General features: G+C 39.3%; 1 protein-coding gene across 3 annotated transcripts in view; it reads right to left on the bottom strand.

The window, feature by feature from the left end:
* Positions 1-18,228, bottom strand: part of filip1l (filamin A interacting protein 1-like) — a 69,222-nt gene that overhangs the window by 15,099 nt on the left and 35,895 nt on the right. The window contains exon 1 of one of the 3 annotated variants that reach the window (XM_020620554.1): positions 961-1,048. The exons of the other annotated variants lie outside the window; for them this stretch is intronic. The gene's annotated coding sequence lies outside the window, so the exon portion shown is untranslated. Of the gene's footprint in view, positions 1-960; positions 1,049-18,228 lie in introns of those variants that run through there. 3 annotated transcript variants of the gene reach the window in all.

The following is an 18,228-nucleotide window of genomic DNA, read 5'->3' as shown; positions in this document are numbered from 1 at the left end:
GTATAATTAGATTAATAGTGTAGTAAATGTCTACAAATAATAATTATATAAGAACAAGAGTCACTAGTCCATATTATTTTCATATGGAAATGAGGATTTTCACATTGAATTCCACAACCAATTTAACAGGAAAGTCCGCAACTCATCGGAGAAATACACTTGACAGCCTAAAACACCAAATATCCCTTTGGCTCCATACATAAAAGTTAATGGAATGTAGATACAGTATATATTCACACTACAACATTAAGGCAGCTTGTGTGTGTAATGTAATCTGTGCTGCTGCATGTGGAATGTATTAATTCTTCTGCTGTGCTAAGTAGCTTATTAATTTTGATGTCTTGCATATATGAAACTAAGTTAATATTCCTTTAATTCTTATAATTATGTTGCCTTGATGAAATCCTGAACATCAGATGCACATGATTAGTAATGTGGCATGCTGGACATAACTTTCCTACAAGACTGAGATGTCACCCTATTCTCAGTCTAAGTAGGTAATACATTTGGTGAAGTTTGCAGTAGCAGGCCACTGTGTATGCCTCTTCAGCTTGTTTGAACTGTTTCTTAATTATTTTTTAGGAATAAATGTATTTAAATGTAAAAAAACTAATACATTTTTAATACTACACTATTATATAATTTTATATATTTTCAGTAGGATTTAAATTTTGTTGAATACCTTTTTGATAGTTTGACTTTTACTGACTTGGTTTTATTAACTTCTTAGACTAAATGTTTCAGAAGTCATTTAAAATGTACAAAAATAGCAACTCTGAACCCCCCTGAAATGTACAATACACCATGAAACTTAGTATTAAAAACTTGCTATAACTTAGTGTTAAAGTACACAAGCATGAGATGATGCTACTCAAAGCATCTGTACATCTCCGAACCAATCGCGGGATTGACAGCTCTTCTAAAAACTGTAAGATTTGTAGTAATATTCAGTGTGCCTACCTGTGACAAAGGCTCTCCCTGTTTCACTGCCATAAGCTCCTTATCTTTCCGTAGAACACCCGACCCTCAACTCCTGCTCTGTGTGCACGTCTCACTGTCTATAAGTAGCAGTATGTGGGACATTCCTGCAGTCAGACCAACCAATAAGGGATGTGCTCCCTGACTGGGGCCCATTACATCATCAAAATGCCCTTATATGGAGCTTTGCATTGCAGAGGCCCACAAGAAGGGGGTGTGCTTGCTCATATGTATAAGTGTGTGGTGTGTTCAGGTCTGAGTGTTTGAACAAGTTTTGTGAAGTAACTGTGTAACTTAAAGGACGTGGCAGAGAAGACAGAAAGGTTTCTGTTGACGTATGTGATGTGTGAAATGTCTGCCTGCTCTGTCACTGCTCCAGAGGCAGGGCAGCAGGTGAAGAAAGATGAAGAGTTATAGTGTTTTCTTTGAGCTCTTGGCAACTTACAGTAAGTCATTTATACAGCCAAGGAAGGAGTAGAAGAAAGCAAAGTTAATAACAAAGAAATTCTCAGATGAGAATTTGTCATTCAGCCCACTGCTAAAGAACAAGACAAGACATGCAACACATAGCTCTGACATGTGTATTTACAAGCCACACGTGACTGATCTCTTGACTTTCTGACAGTTTCACTGAAATAGTTTGTTATATGTTATAATACTGTTGCTGATTGAAATCATGGAGTGCTACTTGCTGCTACTTAGCTTGTAGCAGTGCCCTCTTACTCTCAACAGGGAATGCCAAGGTAACTCCAGGTAAGACATATTTCTCTGAACAGCTCTATATTGTTTTATAAGTATTGTTTTAAATGACACAACAGTGTTGGTACAATAGATGGTTTAGTTGGCAGGAATTCATCTTTTCTCTCATGTTCCTTTATAAAGATTTCATTTATACCATTTATTCTTTGCATTGAAATGTGGTACATTTTAAAAGTATAGCTCAGTGATAGAAGTATTCAATACTTACTGAGTAAAGTAGAAATACCATAGTGATAATAAATTAAAAAGCCTGAGCGGAGACTATAGGAAGTAACTACAAGCTTAATAATGCTTTACCCATGCAGTGGGTAGAGCAGTCGTTTCCCAACAAGAGGGTCGGAGGTTCAACTCTCGGTGCCTGCAGTCCACATGTTGAAGTGTCCTTGGGCAAGACACTGAACCCCCAAGTTGCCCCTGATGGTTAGAGCCATCGGTGTGAGTTGGCGCCACAGATGGCTGCCTCGGTTCTGTACTGGAAACAAATTCCTTGTGTGTAACGTACTTGGCCAAATAAAGGTTATTATTATTAGCTCTTATATGTTGCAGCTTAGTTGCAATGGAGTCAATTTTAGCTGAACCAATCTGTGGCACAGCATCATTTTATAAAGTGATCACATTTTTGTGTCTATAAAAGTGTAGTCTGCTAAGTAAAAACTGAATGGAGTAAAACTTGACATTTTCTCTCTGAAATGTAGTGGAAAAGCTGTCCAAGGTCTTCCAAACTGCCCTTTAGTACAGTACTCTAGTATAGATACTCTGTTACTTTCCACCGGTGGTATATCTTGCAGCCCACACTGTGGGAATATCTGAGGTGAGGGCTGGGTAGTTAAACATCTTACTTGTGCGTGTAAATGTGGCTTTAACATAATGACTCCACAAACAAAGTAATGGATTTTCACGCAGCAGTGTAATCATAGTTGAAGCCTGCATGTTCCTCTTTATCAGTGGCACATTGTTCATTTCACAATACCTCAGTCTTTACTTTCATTATCAGATTGCTTTTACTTAATTCCTTCTCAGACTGTAGCTGGTGACTAAATCCATCTTTGAAAGTCTCGACATTATGCACCACATTGTTCATTGCCTAGCTGTGTCAGTGTTTCTGTTGTTCTGACAAAAATGTGCCCTGTTCATTCAAACCATAGGACTAGCGACTCTGCAGGGTGCATGTACGTATGGGCAAGTATTTCTTGACAAACATAGTGTACGAACAACAGGACTTCATGTTTGGTGTAAGGCGACAATGCACGATGCACACTATAGTCACATTTCAGCCTGTAAAAACAAAGCACATTCTGTCACTGTGTCCGTCAGGCAGCATGTTGCAGTTCTGAGTGATTACAGCAGTGTAACTGAATAACAAGGGCAAGACTCTTCCTGTCTCCTGCCCACTAAATAAAACATGTCATGGCTTCACAATGGCTGAGATCACTGTTACTAAATGTTACAGGCTTTATGGCTTTAAAAGATGTAATTATAATTTATAATAATGATAAGAAAGAAAACTGAGTGACCTTTAAGTCCACAAGCATCTACTAACTGTCTTCACTGACTTGTGACCAACTTCTTAAAGTCCTGAAATATAAAACAGAAGCCTCCAATTTTTTTGGCCAACTGTATGTTCCAAGCAAAAATTTGGTGGATTCTCCAACTGCTGATGAATACAAGAAAAGCCTTCATACATATTGGTACTTGAGGTCTGTTCATTCAGTGGCAGATGGAGCAACAAATTCTTAAGAAGTAAACCATAAGCATAATAAATAATAAGTAATCACAGCATTTTCAACCAAATGGAGGTGGCTATTGGTGGAGGACAGTGAATGAGGCTGTGTGGAAAAAGTGTCGATGGCCACTCTGTGCAAACATTATTGATAGAAGCCAAAGAGGACCTTTCTTTTTGGTCAGGAGCTCACCGTGGTTTCTGTCCAAACACCAAATTTGATTTTGTTTGGAGTCTTAAACTTGTTATTCAGTACAATGAACAGACTTTTTTAAGCACCATTTGGGAATTGCCACAGATATTGTTGACAGCTGCAGGACAGGGGATCAGAGGCTGGAGGAGTTGGGAGCACAACCAGAATAACATGGCTGAGCTTCCTTCGCCCTGTCTCTTGCTTTCACTCCTCCAAGACAATTCTTGTGCCCACATGAAGTGTGACAACTCCTCTGCTGCAAGAGACTCTTTTTGCACTGAAGCAAAAAATTTTAAAAGCACCCATGTAGTACTTTTCCACAAGGACATGGGGAATTTGAGAACTGTAGTGCACACTTGACTAAAGCAGAATTGATTTCAGTCGAATCAGAATATAGTATTTCACAAACAACCCACTGAGCTGAAGCTTGAAACCGTGTCATTTTTGTGTTAGGTTCTCTCCATTTTTCATGCAACAAACTGTTTGTTCTTGGAGCAAACATTTCCGTCATCCAAAATTAGATTCTATTTCTGGATCTGGACACATTGGAGGCCCTGAGTACTGTACACTGGAAACAAACGTCCAGGATCAAACACAAGTGCTTTCTACACAAACATGGTTGCTGTGACAGGACTCTGCCAAACGACAAATAGTGGGTAAATGAAGATGTATTATGTAACCTCTATGGAATGACTATAGCGCTGACAATACACAGAAGAATGAGGAGGTTTGGGATTTAGTTTGGATGAACAAAATGTGTGGTTCGAGCAGGCAGTTGTTAAATCACGATGCATGTTTTTCACAGCTGGAATTTCCCCAAAAATCCAAGAGTGTAAATGTAACAACACAGATAAATGGATGGATGTACCTATTGTATGAAGCAGAAAAAACATTTGATTAGTGAAACTGATCCCTTTCCAACTAGAACCCAATGCTCACACCAACAAATGCAGTCCAGCAAAGACACGTTTGTATATCTGTAATGGCTGATGCCAGATATGTGGCATGACTCTGATAAACCATTAATGTCCAAGTCAGATGGAAACCAGAAATATCACAGACTGCGATAAGTCTTTTTCTCTGTGTGAGAGCTACACAAGTGAATGCACGCACACATCCGTCTGCAGGCTGAACTGCCAGACAAAGTCGGAGACGTAGCCACACACTCACCCTTTCTACTGAGCTGGGCTTCATGTTTAGTGTGATTTCTGTTGCGTATCAGACAAACCTCCTTTCTTCAGCCGTCACAGGCGAGGCCTGGTCTTGCCCCATGCACTCAGCACTGTCTGACACACATGCTTGTGCGATACACACAGCCTGGGGACTGATTACCTGACATATATACATGACATCATCGGCTAGTAATTAAACCCATATGTCTTCTTCCCTGCCTCCTCTCTCTAACTCTATCTCCACACTGTCTCTTGCTGGAATTCTTTCACTCTTTTAATCCACCCGTGACTTTGTCTCCGTGTTCCTCCTTGTGTCTGTTTCTTTTATCCCTAGCCACTCTCTTGTCTTTCTCTCTCCCCTTCATAGTCATCCTCTCTTTTTGCTGTCTGTCTCATGTTCTGGGCCTCAGCATGGGCTCTGCCATTAAAATGGAACATGATTTTGATTGCCAGTCTTAAAACTCTGAAGTGGACTTTTTCTGCCCTTTTATGGTGAAAGTTGGATTTTATCACCATTTTTGGCTGAAGATGTTTTGTTCATTGTTGTGATGACATGTAGAGCCCAAATAATTGCCTGTTAGAGGTAGATGTGATTCATCTGAGGGGTTTTTTTGTCTTCATAACTTCATCTCTGTTTCATCATTTTTTAAATGTAGTTACTTTTCTCTGTGCACACTCCAAGTCTGTGAAGACCCTGTGGCACAAAGTTTTTTCTGTCAGTGTGTATTATAATATCTCTCTTAAACGTGCTGGTTGGGAATGACTTTGACCTTTGGCCTTTCCTCCCTCAAGGAGGTTTGTAGCCCTAAAGGCATCTCTGCTACCCTCTGAGGGGGAAAGATGTTGGTTCATTTTTTTACTATAGCTACTTGCCACTCAGAGGTTATTTTAGGAAAATCAAAAAAAAAAATGTGGCTGATATTAACAAGCTATTTAACTTTGATGTTCAGAGTCAATCCTTCCCCTAAAAGAAAGGCCAAGCTTGCATATTTCTGAGTGGATTTTATGGTCAACTACTGTTTTTAATATTAGACTAAAGGGGAATTCAAACATGTGTTCTTATCTGTTGAGTTTGAGGATCTGTACCTGTCTCCATAACCCACTTTTCTGTTGTATAACTAGGATTTCACAGCAACCTCAAGAAACACAGAGTTCTTCACTTTTTTCACTTACACACTGTTTTTCAACAGAAGGATTAATGTTTTTATATGATTAGAAAACTCAACTCAACATATACACTAAAGACTCAGCTTCAAATTTTGTCCATATTTCCCTATTTCTACTGCAAAGACTATAGCAAGGCATTTGTTTTAAAATATGTACAAACATACAAACCAATATCAGAATGTCTGCAAAGACTCTTATGCTCTCCTTAAAGAATGCAAATACGACCATGTTCATCTGACATTTCAGCCTACATGGGTTGCACAACTAAGAAAAACTATTCTGGGCTGGTAACTGCACAACACAACCGATTTTTCAAAGTTTCTGAACAAATAACTTTTGTCCTTCCCAGCTCCTGTGATAGGATCAGAGTGTTCCCCATAGCCACCTGCCTAATGACTGAAACACATCATCCAGCCATGGAGTGATATGACATTACAGGCAGTGCTCAATCATGCAGCTTTAGATTGAAGGGCTGGACCTGTCAGAGAGGCTGTAATTTGCAGACTAACAACAGCTATTGCCCCGACAAAGGATTAGACTTGTAGTGGGAACTTAGGAAAGGTGTGTGTGTGTGTAGTCAACAGGGTAGGCATGTGTCTGTTGCCCTCAATTGGTACAGCTGATAATCATTACCCCTGCAGCACTGTAGACTTTGATGTAAATCGCCAGCACTTAAGGAGGATGTTCTGATCGCTGTTTGTACAAACGTGGTGGATTTCAAAACCCCAGGGCCATACGTCTACCACCAGCCATTACTTGTAGAGTACAGCAAGAAGCTGGCACCAGCTGGCATTACACGATGTATCATTATATCAATATCTGCAAACACAGAGGTCCCATGTGGTGAAGGACCATTTTCAAGCTTTTAAAAGACATGCAAATGCAGCCCTGTCTCCTTGGAGTTTGGCTTATATACAACAAATTTGCAACAGCAAATACATTTTGAATACAGTGTTCTGTAATGCTGACTGAAATACTGTTGGCCAGTCACAAAAATGTTGATAGTAAAATGTTCACAGTCAATGTATTTCATTTGTTTCTGCCAGAATATTCAGTCATCAATTTTTTTAAGATGCTAGAAATTCAAAAATCAATTGCTTTTTTTTTTCTAAAAGCAGCTACAAGGATATATTTTTATTTTTCCAAATCCAAACTTCTATTTTTGCTTTGAACTGGAACCACAGGTGTAGAGGCAGACTCCTGCTCCTAAAATTGAACAGAGGTGACTGCATTAGACTTTAATGACAAAAGCTAAACAATAAAAGATTGGTCATGTGATTTGGCAGCTGATTCTCAGGAAGATACACCCTAATCCATCCAGCTGTCAGGTGAGCAGGGACGATCTGCCTCCAGAGACTCTTTGATGGGTTTCTGATGGATTAGCTTTGCTTTCAGTCTGTAGAGGCATTGCTTTCTAATCAGATTTCAGCGTGTGTTTCAGCTGTACTTTCATGTGTATCTTATGAAGTCCAGCTTCTACATGGATTTGCAAAGTAACTGATAAGATCCTTGACTAACAGTGCAACTGCTACCTGCTTAATCTCTTAATATTTGTCTTCTTAGAGGCAGCATCCACATCCTTCACCTCTGTCCTAATCAGTCCCTCAGCCTGCACCTAAACAAAGGTTGTAGGCTTCAATTTGGAAACTGTGATTAAGAGTAGCAAATGTATCAAAATACTGGTCCCACCTATAAAAATTACAGTGGGACCACCAGCCATTGAAGTTTTGTTTTTAAAAAATGTATATAGTGTGTTATTTGAAGATTGTTCCATTTTAATTCAGTGTACTTAAAGAAAACTACAGGTTATCTCTGTAAGCTAATGTATTTTAACCACCCACACTTTCCTAACACACATCTTTACAAACAAACCTTTGTTCACTATAGGCCCTATAGCAATAGAGAGAAATCTCCAGTCTACCATCAGTGCTGTTTCCCACTCCTACTGAGATATCTGTCCCATTTACTCATCCTCTGACTTATCTGCAAACACTGTTCAGTATCTTTAAACACAGGAAATGGGTTTCCCAATCTGGTCATCCTTTCACAACTGCATCAGTGGAAGAAAGCCCAAAGCCTCTGAAAAATACAGTCCGCTGACAGGGTTTCGTCACATTGCTATTTGAGTACTGGTCAGATTATGAGGACAGCCCTAAACCTGTTATGGATTTAGATCAGTGTGAGTCAGAGGAGATGAGCTGCAAAGCGAGAATCCGGACAAGAATCACAATATTTAAGGAGAATGTGTATATGATAGCCATGGTGTATGAGTTAGTATTTATGTTGGGTGTTTAGCCTGCCCAAAAGCTTTCTTATTCTCACCTTCAAGTTGGCACATCAGGGACTCTTAACGCTTTAATTTTTTACGTCATCACTGCATCTAAATTTAATGTGATATTTAGTTTTTTTCCGGTTGTGTAACTGGTACATTTAACTCAAACAGCTCAGTATGAAAAAAAAATCTGTTATAATTTTCATCCTACTGAGTGTTGAGCTTTGATTTTTTTTTCATGCGAAAAAGTAACCATTTAGATTGAGAATAGATGGTTGGTCTAGCCGAGTGATGCCAGTTTGCTCAGATGTTTTCAGAGATCACTTAGCAGGCAGCTACAGTTCGGTTAGAGCAGAGTCAAATCAACCAATCGGCATGCAGGGCACACAGGTCTGCACAACACATAGTTGAGATTTGGGAGATCAGACCATCAGCAGCAACCTATGTTTACCCATAAATCCCTTTGCTACATAGGTATGCACCTATGTGTAGCAGCCTATTAGGCTGTACCATTTAGTTTATCCTAATTTAATTCAGTTTTCATATTCTATTTATTCTGAGTTTATGCTACTTTTATTCTATTTTAGTTTCTTAAACTAAAAGAGAGAGAGAGAAACAGTATTTTGATTTTTCTGTATGTCCTGCACATATAGTGAATTGACAATAAAAAATCTTGATCTTAATCTTGACCTAGTTGTGGACAAGTCTAAATCTAGTTTCACAGCACACTTGTCACTTTGTTGAGTTGCACTGCTATATCTTTTCACCTTTTCACAGTTTTGTGAAATAATGAGAACAGGTTTATACAGTATATTATACTGTATAAACAAGAACAATTTTGTATCTATAATATTGAGAAAACACATCAGAGCATGAAAAAAGTCTTTGTTTTATGTGGAAACCCAAAGTTTAGTTCAGAAAGACTCTATGGAAATCTACCATACTGGCATAAAAGATTCTAAGTCAAAGCCTACTGTAAAAAAAGCATTCATCCCAGCATTCATCGGTGTAATCAGAAAGGCAGTGTAGTCTGTCACAGGCAGTGTGCTCCCAGAGTGATTCTACTTTTCGTAGTTTTAATCTTTATATTTTTTAATTCTCTCTTACTGTTTGATTCTTATCTCCATCTTATTCCTTCCACTGTCTCTGTCAGTCTGTCCTTTATGCCTGTGCCTCCACAATTTCTCCTTGTAGACAACACACCCCTGACAGAGCTCACCAGATGTCCTCATTCGTCATTTATCTGAACCCTCTCATAACGCTTTGGCTCTGTTCACTTCTATAGAAGAGCAAGACCTCAGATGACACACATCATTTTTCAGAAATAATGGCTCACATGTGAGGGGATTAGAGTGATTAGAAAGAAATGACATGCAATCTGTTACAAGGGTTTACTGGGGGAATGTTATTCAATTACAGCAAATAAAGAGATATAGTAGGTGAGTGATTTATTACAGTGTATGCAGAAAATTCAACAAGTTGTTTTTTGTAATTGCCTTCTAAAAAGGCCAAAGTGTTCTTTGCTCTGGCACCTCTGGCACCTGAAGCGTGGTTCCTCTCCTTCCCTTGCTTTCTTCCTCTCTCCCTCCTGTCTTCTCTCTCTTGTCTTATCCTCTTGCTGTTCAGCATTTCCATCACCGCCAGCTGCTTGCTCTCCCTGGATCCTCCCACTCGCTATTCACTTCTTTGTATTCAAGAGGAATGTAAATGATAGTGATTTGGGATGTGGGCTGTGATGGTAGAATATACTTTATCGAGACATTGCTGTGATGGACTGTGGGTCTCTGATTGTGCATCTGTCTTGGGGTGTGTGTTAGGATGACATCATTCCCCTCCCAGAGTGCTCAGAGGGGATGAGACCCAGGCTGGGCGGTGGTTTGGGAATCTGGACACAAGCTCTTTCTTTTGTCTGCTCACTTCCTGGTCAGGTTTTCATTATCCCAATTACTGGCAACTGGCCTCAAATTGTTTCTGACTCTAAGCTTGACGGCATTTTTTCTGTGTTATTTTATCACTACATGATTGGGGGTGGGTTTAGTTTAAACCTGGATAAAAGGATTATTATTATTACTTTTTACTATAATTATTATTAATTAGTTGCACAAGTCACAATCATACCTTGATGACATGAATTTGATGTTCTTGTCATGCTTGTGTTTTGACACAGAGTTGAATGCAGACTTAAAAGCACCATAGCTCCTCCCAAATGTTATAATGGTTAGCTATCTTAAAGCACTACCTAGCACTATGTGTTGACAAAAAGTCTTGTATCAGTGGTTGTATGTAGAACTAGAATGTGCTCCAGGCTTTTTTCTTAGTATCTGCTGTATCATTATTACATATACAGCTTTACATAAAAACTTTGGAGAACTCAATGTCATGACCAACTTGCCCGAAGTAATTTTGTGTAAAATATTATGAACATCTCAAAGGATGGTGCCAGAAATTAGTAAGTTAGTGCAGCACAGCACACAGAGAAAAGCTTCTTAATATGTGTGCAGTGAAGCCAGTGAAGTGATTCCCTTTCTGAATATTCTTCAGGTCATGTTTTGTCCTGTAACCTGGTTTAAACACATCAGGTTTGAACACTTTTGTAACTGTTTTAACCATGACTTTATGCGATGCCAGGCCATAAAATTTAAAACCTCTCAGGGAAGTAGATCCTTTGCTACAGTTTACTGCCTTGGTGTTTACAAGTCTCTTGGCTGCATTAGGCTCCTTGAGTCAGAAAACATAAAAGGTTGATGAAGTGCACCTTAGTGCATGTCAAGGGTCAGCCTGAGAGGCTTGGATCAGCGGCGTTATTAATGAAATGCCTGGGTTTTAGCCTGTCTCTATTCTGGGTGATGTCACCGTCTGGAGAGACACGACTAGTCTCACCTCAGTGACTGAACACAACAGATGGCTCACATCTGGAGGGATTCCAGAGAGGCATTTTAGCACTGAGAGTGAGGAGGTTTTGCTTCATCCACTGACTTCCAGTGATGATGAGGATTGATGGAGATTTTAGTTTCTTTCGGTGTAATTAGCCCTGGCAGGGCGTCTAGCGTTTAGAGGTTTTACAAGATATTTAGAAAATGTAAAAACATCTGTTAGCATAACTCTTTGCATGCACTTCTACTTTGTTTCCTACATTTTAAAACATTGACAATAAATTTAACAATTACCAAAGCATTTTTCTTTCCTATGATTTTTTATTTCAGTTTAAATATGATCAATAAAATACATAGCAGATTTTAACTTCTAATTATTTAGCTGTTTCACAAGATGTTGGTGAGGAGCAATGTTAGCAACGTAAAACTAGTGTGAGGGTATTTTCTTCTGTATTTTTCTTCTCCACTTATTTACTCAAGGAAAGATTAAAATTCTATTTTGCATTAAAGATATTTTATCAACACTCTGCAGCACATAGTGCATATACTGACCTGGGAGTTAACTAATGCATTGACAGTTTGGTATTGTTTGCCACCCAGTAGCTCCACTTGAGTGTCTGGGGCTTAACTTGGGCTTAAGCTCCCAAATGTTGTCCAAATGAGCCACTTACCTTCCCATCATATGTCGACTCTTTAACGTTTGGCCTCACAAAGGCACCCCAAGCACTTGAGTTATAGGAGCCTGATGAAATAAAGAGAGCTAGCATGCTTTCAGGAATATATTAGTTTAGGCTCAAAACAGATCTTTGTTTTTGTTTGATTCTAAACGTGAACTTCATGTTAGCCTTCCCAGAAAAAGAGATTTCTTGTCAAACTGTAATATTAAAATCTGGATTGGATGCAGCCCCTCTGAAGCCCACTCCAGTGCCTAACAGAGCAAAAGAATAGCTGCTCAGATTTTTATGTCATTTGTCCTATAATGTTCTGCTTTTTGGAATGAAAACTCAAAGTAAAAAGGTTCATGCTGTAGTTACATAAAATTAGATTATTCAGGCATAGCATTTATTCTTTCTTGTGTTTATTCTTCGTCCAAGGCGCATATACCACTCCTCCTCCTAGGCAAGTTCAAACCTTGTAAGACCTCGTCTTAAATTGTTGGATGCTTTGAAACACATTATTATAAGTAGAGAAAGTTCACTGATCTTCTCTTCTCTTGGCACTGAGGATGATAGATTTAAATTTTAGTTTTTCTGAGGTAATTAGATAAGGCATTGTGTATTTTTCTAAGTGAAAACACCGAAGTAACCAGAACAAATAAAGCATAAAACATTTTATGTCATACTCAGATCTTTTCAGGAGACCCTAAAAGGTTGCATATCCACCCTCCTTTGCCTCCTTTCTGACATGGATACTTCCTCTTTCTTCCACTTTACTAAGCCATGAGAGGCCCCTGAAACTGGATAGACCCTTTAAACCCTTTTTCCACCCTTTAGTCATACCCACCCCCACCTCAATCACTGCCTGGATGATTTGCTCAGTTTCAAACCCAAATACATTTGTCCTGAGATAGCAGCCAGTCGATTTTGACAAAAGTCTAATTTCAACACTCTAATCATTTATGGTAAAGTTGCCAGACAATGTTAAATCAAGTGCAACCTCATCAAAATATTATCTAACAGACATTGTTATCCTTCAGCGCTACAAGGATATCCACCTTAGTGCCAGGTGTTTCTGGCTGACTGAGGCTGCAGCCTCTCACCAGGTCAACACAGCATCATGAGAGGTGATTTTGGGGTAAACCTAAATTGACTGCATAATTTATTCTCAGAAAATGTAGCGTACTGTAATAGAGTTTAGGTTCACTTTTACTCAGTATGAGTTCTAGGAAGCGTTTAGGGCAGAGGAAGGTGAATGTTTGTTTTGCTTTTATGGTACTGCTGCTTTGAAAGCGTGTTCTACAGATTTAGCCCATAAATCTAAAATATTAATCATAGGAGCCACTGGGCTTGTTGTACTGGTGTATTAATTAGCTTGGCACTGGTCTCTCTAACCATAAAATGTCATGCATTTATTGAGAGGTAATTTTTGTAGTTCTCTTGTGTTTTTGCAGAGGCTTCACAGGCTTGTTAAAGATTAAACTGTTGAACTTCCATATTCTTTTCTTAATAAAAAAAGAGAGAGATTTCTCTGCACATTTTTCACAGAATCATAAGTTTCATTAACTTCCTTTAATTGTAATCACTAATTAGGGAAAAATGTCTGGAAAAGCAAAGTTTACCATCATAACCGTGCTCTGAAACAGGTCAGTGCCAGTTATTTTCCATTCTTATTTTACAGGAAAATGTTCTCATCAATCATTTCCAGCACCTTGCATCAGATCTGGGAGAAGGGAATTTAAAACCCAACCCTGGCTTTTATATCCTGGCTTCATAAGAGTCTTGTCAAAACCCAGAATGCACTGGGAAAGGGTGGTCCCTCTGACAGCTCTCTACCGTTCCCTGCCAAAAAGCCAATTCCTGAAGTTTTAAATTTTGGTTTCCATATCAAGGCTTGACACCCGACCACCTACTGTAAGTCTGGACAGGTCCTTCTTCATACTGCCGTAAGATTCTTTTTCTGCCAGAACAACTGTAAACTCACTTCTTACCTTCTTTTACAGGGATTTATGATGTAGGAACCCTAACATAATGCTGTATACTACACAACAACAATCCTTTGAGTTGAGAAATGTTAATACTTGTAAGATACTGAATTCAAGACAGTCCAACTCGCTTTTTTACAAGCCACATTCCTTGTAACAAGTAACCAAAAGCAGTAGCTTTGTTTTTTGGGATCTGTCAAACCTCATCACAGAAAAGTAAATTGAATCCTGCTCTTTGTAAGCATTCCTAATTAACAGTTACCACCGCCAAATTAGTTGCTTGACACACTGAGAAAGTTACAAGAGCTATTTTGAATTTTACACAAATACCATTAAATCCCAACAGTGGCAGCAGACACAATGACTCAACAAAAGGGATTTGTTCAATGGATCATAAAATATTTATCTTATAGTACATGTTTTGTATGTTTTCTTGCAAAGTTACAACACTACAAGTTGAGCTTTTCAGGTATTTGGAACTAAAATATAACAACTAAACAGTAGAGAACTCAACATTAATGCAGAGCCCCTGCTTAGTCATAGCTTTGAATTATGGTCCACATTAAAGCCTTAGCCTAACAAAAAAGGGAACAGTTTATAAGTTAGGTGACAGCTTTATAAATTGTCTTAAAATGTTTAAAAACTAAGATGTTTTACACAATAGCCTATATTGTTTTCTGTGTGTAATCATACTGTATACCATTACATATGATTCCAGCTATAATATAGGCTATGTTGTCAATCCCTCATTAACTGCTGCACTGCACCAGTTATGGATACTTAACCCTATAAAACCATTCGTATCATATTTGATACATGAGGTTTCTGAGCAAAAAAAATCACCAAAAATGCCCCATGTATCAAATGTGATACAAAAGGAATAGAAATAATCTAAATAATATGGCACCTTTATTCCTATATGCCTGGACTGTCTGTCTATGCATATATGGCAAATAAAAATCTTGAATTTCGAATCATGAATTTTATTTTGGATTTTGTTAAAAGGTTTAATAAACATCTCAGTTCCAAAAAATTAGAATGTTTTGGCTATTTTTTGATATGTTGGGCTTTACAGGAAGGATAAATTATAATGATGACCAATTAGGGATGGGTCCCAAGAGCCACTTCTATTTTGGATCCAGTTCCAAGTTTGTAAAATATCCACATATAGCCTATTACATGTTACGCATCTATAAAGTTTGGGAAAATAAAATGCTGTTGTAAACAAACATAGTGGACCTGTTTTACCAATCTGAAATCAAAGAAACATTTACAACTTTGTGTCCAAGCATCTGCATTCTTATTCCCTTATCCAATTCAATAAGTGGATCTGGAATTGGACTCAGGGTTGATAAATGCTATTGAACCCCATCCCTATGACTAGTACAGTAATAAACTCTGTGTACTGTACCTGTTTACTGTATGTTTACATTATAGTGTGTTAACAGCCTGGATACTGCTTTTACTGTAAATGCTAGATGGGGGTATGAGAGAAACATAAATTTATAAGATTTCATTCTTAATGGCCTGCTACAGTGCAAAATTGATCCTGTCTTTGTTAAAAACAATAAAAGGGGAGAAATGTTGCTACACTGATTTGCACAATTCATTGTGGCCATGTCAAGATAGCTCATTCCCGACAATGAGACATTTGAGTTGGCCGATCCAGGCAGGCTCTTTCCTCCCTTCATATTTCACTCACTACTTCAACAGTGACTTGGCTGGGACCACGGGTGGACACTCATTGTTCAGCCACTGCAACTGCCAGTTATGAGGACACAATGTGCAAGTTTCTTGCTGACGCTTCCTTCCAGCCTGACAGGACAGGGGCAAAAAAAAACTGCTTCCCTTTGCCCTGTTTTGCCAAGTTGTAACTCAAGAAGGTGTCTGCTAGAACAAATGTGAGAGGAAGGTAAATCAAAGAGATTAGCCTTGCTGGTGTGTAAATGTATCCTCTACAATTTCAAGTTTACATGTCATTCTCTGACTTTTTTCTGTTGCCTGTCGCAATTTGAATCTCGCCATCATTCACTGTGTCAGCCCTGGCAGAGGCCGTGCACAGTTCACAGCAAGCGCAGCGATGTCATGCTTAATCTGCATGTACAGCATTTTTTTTGTCCCTGACCCCGTCCCTCCACCCTCAGTGCTATTTCCTTTCACAAACAGAAGATTAGGTCAAACATCACAAATAAGCTGTCAGGCTGCTTCTTTAACACTGCTGCTCAGTTCATTTTACTCAGCATTGCATATTTACTCATCCTACAGTCAGAAAGTACAGTGTTGGCCGCCACTAATTTACCCAGGTTATTTTATAGACTTTGTAGAATTTTCCTACATTTTCTTTTACAAAGCCAACAATAGGATTATAACAACATTTCCCTTTTTTGTCAGCTGAGCAGCTCTAGAAGTTGCATAATCACTATCATTATCTGAACTGCAACAGAAAAAGCATACAACATGTGGTTTCTATTTCAGGAGCGATTCTTCTCCTTTTATAACAAATCTAAAAATGGCTGGTATGAGCACTGAGTCTTGTGTCCCTGTGGCTGATGAGGTTAATAGCTGTATTCTGTCAGAGAGATGTAATCACATTACACCATGCAATGACCACTTTCTGGGTCTAATTACCAGCCACTTTACAGATGTAGTAGAGCAATATTTTGACAGTCTCACACACACTTTTTGGTAAAGGTCCGCTCATAAAAATAAGCTTTCATGTTAGGGGTATCTGTTTTATGTTCCTGGCTTCTGTCTTGATACTGTGTTACCTGCACATCTGCACTGCAGAGCTGGTCAAAGCAAGTACAGTAAACTGTGCATCTGAGAGTGCTGATCTTGTCTCTTCATATTTAGCCTTTGAGCTATCTCATCAATAACATAAATGCAAATCCTGTTAATCAGGAAACATTGATTAACAAAGCAAAAATTGCATTGCTCACACAGCAAGGCGCAAAGTTAAAATAAGCCACAGCTATTTCTTTCCATTATATCATGTGGAAATTCTAGGCCCAGGGGCACCAATCCATATTCACTGTCTTTTTTCCCAGCTAGAACACAGAACCACAATGCAAACCTCCTGCATGTGCTCAATTCTTTCACTTTTGAGCAAGGTGCCTTTGTTTAGTTTCATAATCTTTGTAAAAGGTAGCATTAATGGCATCTTTATATTGTCTTTTCAATTCGGTCACAATGATTGAGACAAATTCAAGCTCAGGTCCTCTACCAGAGGCCTGGGAGCTTGAGGTTCCTGTGAAGTATCTTAGCTGTTCCTAGGACTGCACTCTTCTGGACAGAGATCTCAGATGTTGTTCCTGGAATCTGTTGGAGCCACTCTCCCAGTTTGGGGGTCACAGCCCCCAATGTTCCTAATACCATGGGGACCACTTGTGCCTTCACCTTCCACATCTTTTCTAGCTCTTCTTTCAGCCCTTGGTATTTCTCAAGCTTCTCGTGTTCTTTCTTCCTGATGTTGCTTGGGATTGCTACATCTATCACTACGGCCTTCTTCTTCTGTTTGTTCGCCACTACTATGACTGGTTGGTTGGCTATTACCAGTTTGTCAGTTTGTATCTGGAAGTCCCACAGGATCTTAGCTTGGTCATTCTCAACCACCTTTAGAGGTGTATCCCATTTTGACTTCCAGCCTGTACTCAGCACAGATGTTTCTCTACACTATGCCAGCCACTTGGTTATGGCGTTCCATGTATGCCCTGCCTGCTAGCATCTTGCACCCTGCTGTTATGTGCTGGATTGTCTCGAGGGCATCTTTGCACAGCCTGCACCTGGGGTCCTGTCTGGTATGGTAGACCCCTGTCTCTATTGATCTTGTATTTAGAGCTTGTTCTCGTGCAGCCATGATTAGTGCCTCTGTGCTGTCTTTCAGTCCTGCTTTGTCCAGCCACTGGTAGGATTTTTTGATAGCAGCCACTTCTACTATTTGACAGTGGTACATACCGTGCAGAGGTTTGTGCTTCCATGAGGGTTCCTGCTCTTCCTTCCCTAGTTCTTCTGGTTTCTTCTGTCTGAGGTGTTCACTTAGCATGTCATCACTCGGGGCCATCTTCCTGATGTATTCATGGATCTTTGTTGTTTCATCCTGGATAGTGGCTCTGACGCTCACTAATCCTCGGCCTCCTTCCTTCTGCTTAGTGGTAATCAGGTAATCATAGAAGGTAAAACCCCAGTCTTGATAAATAACGTAGTCTGTTACCAGCTGTAAGTGGCCTCTATCTCCTCCTTTAGCCATTTTATTATGCCAGTGGGGTACCTGATAACTGGCAGGGCGTAGGTGTTAATCGCCCAGACTTTGTTCTGTCCATTCAACTGACTTCTCAGGACTTGCCTTACTCTCTGCAGGTACTTGGTGGTTGCTGCTTTCCTTGCGGCCTCTTCATGGGTCCTATTTGCCTGCGGGATCCCAAGGTACTTGTAGCTGTCCTCAACATCTGCTATG

Source organism: Monopterus albus, unplaced genomic scaffold (assembly GCF_001952655.1).
Source record: "Monopterus albus unplaced genomic scaffold, M_albus_1.0 scaffold240.1, whole genome shotgun sequence".
NCBI classification, from domain to species: Eukaryota; Metazoa; Chordata; class Actinopteri; order Synbranchiformes; family Synbranchidae; genus Monopterus; species Monopterus albus.
This window is presented reverse-complemented; position numbering and strand designations above follow the sequence as displayed.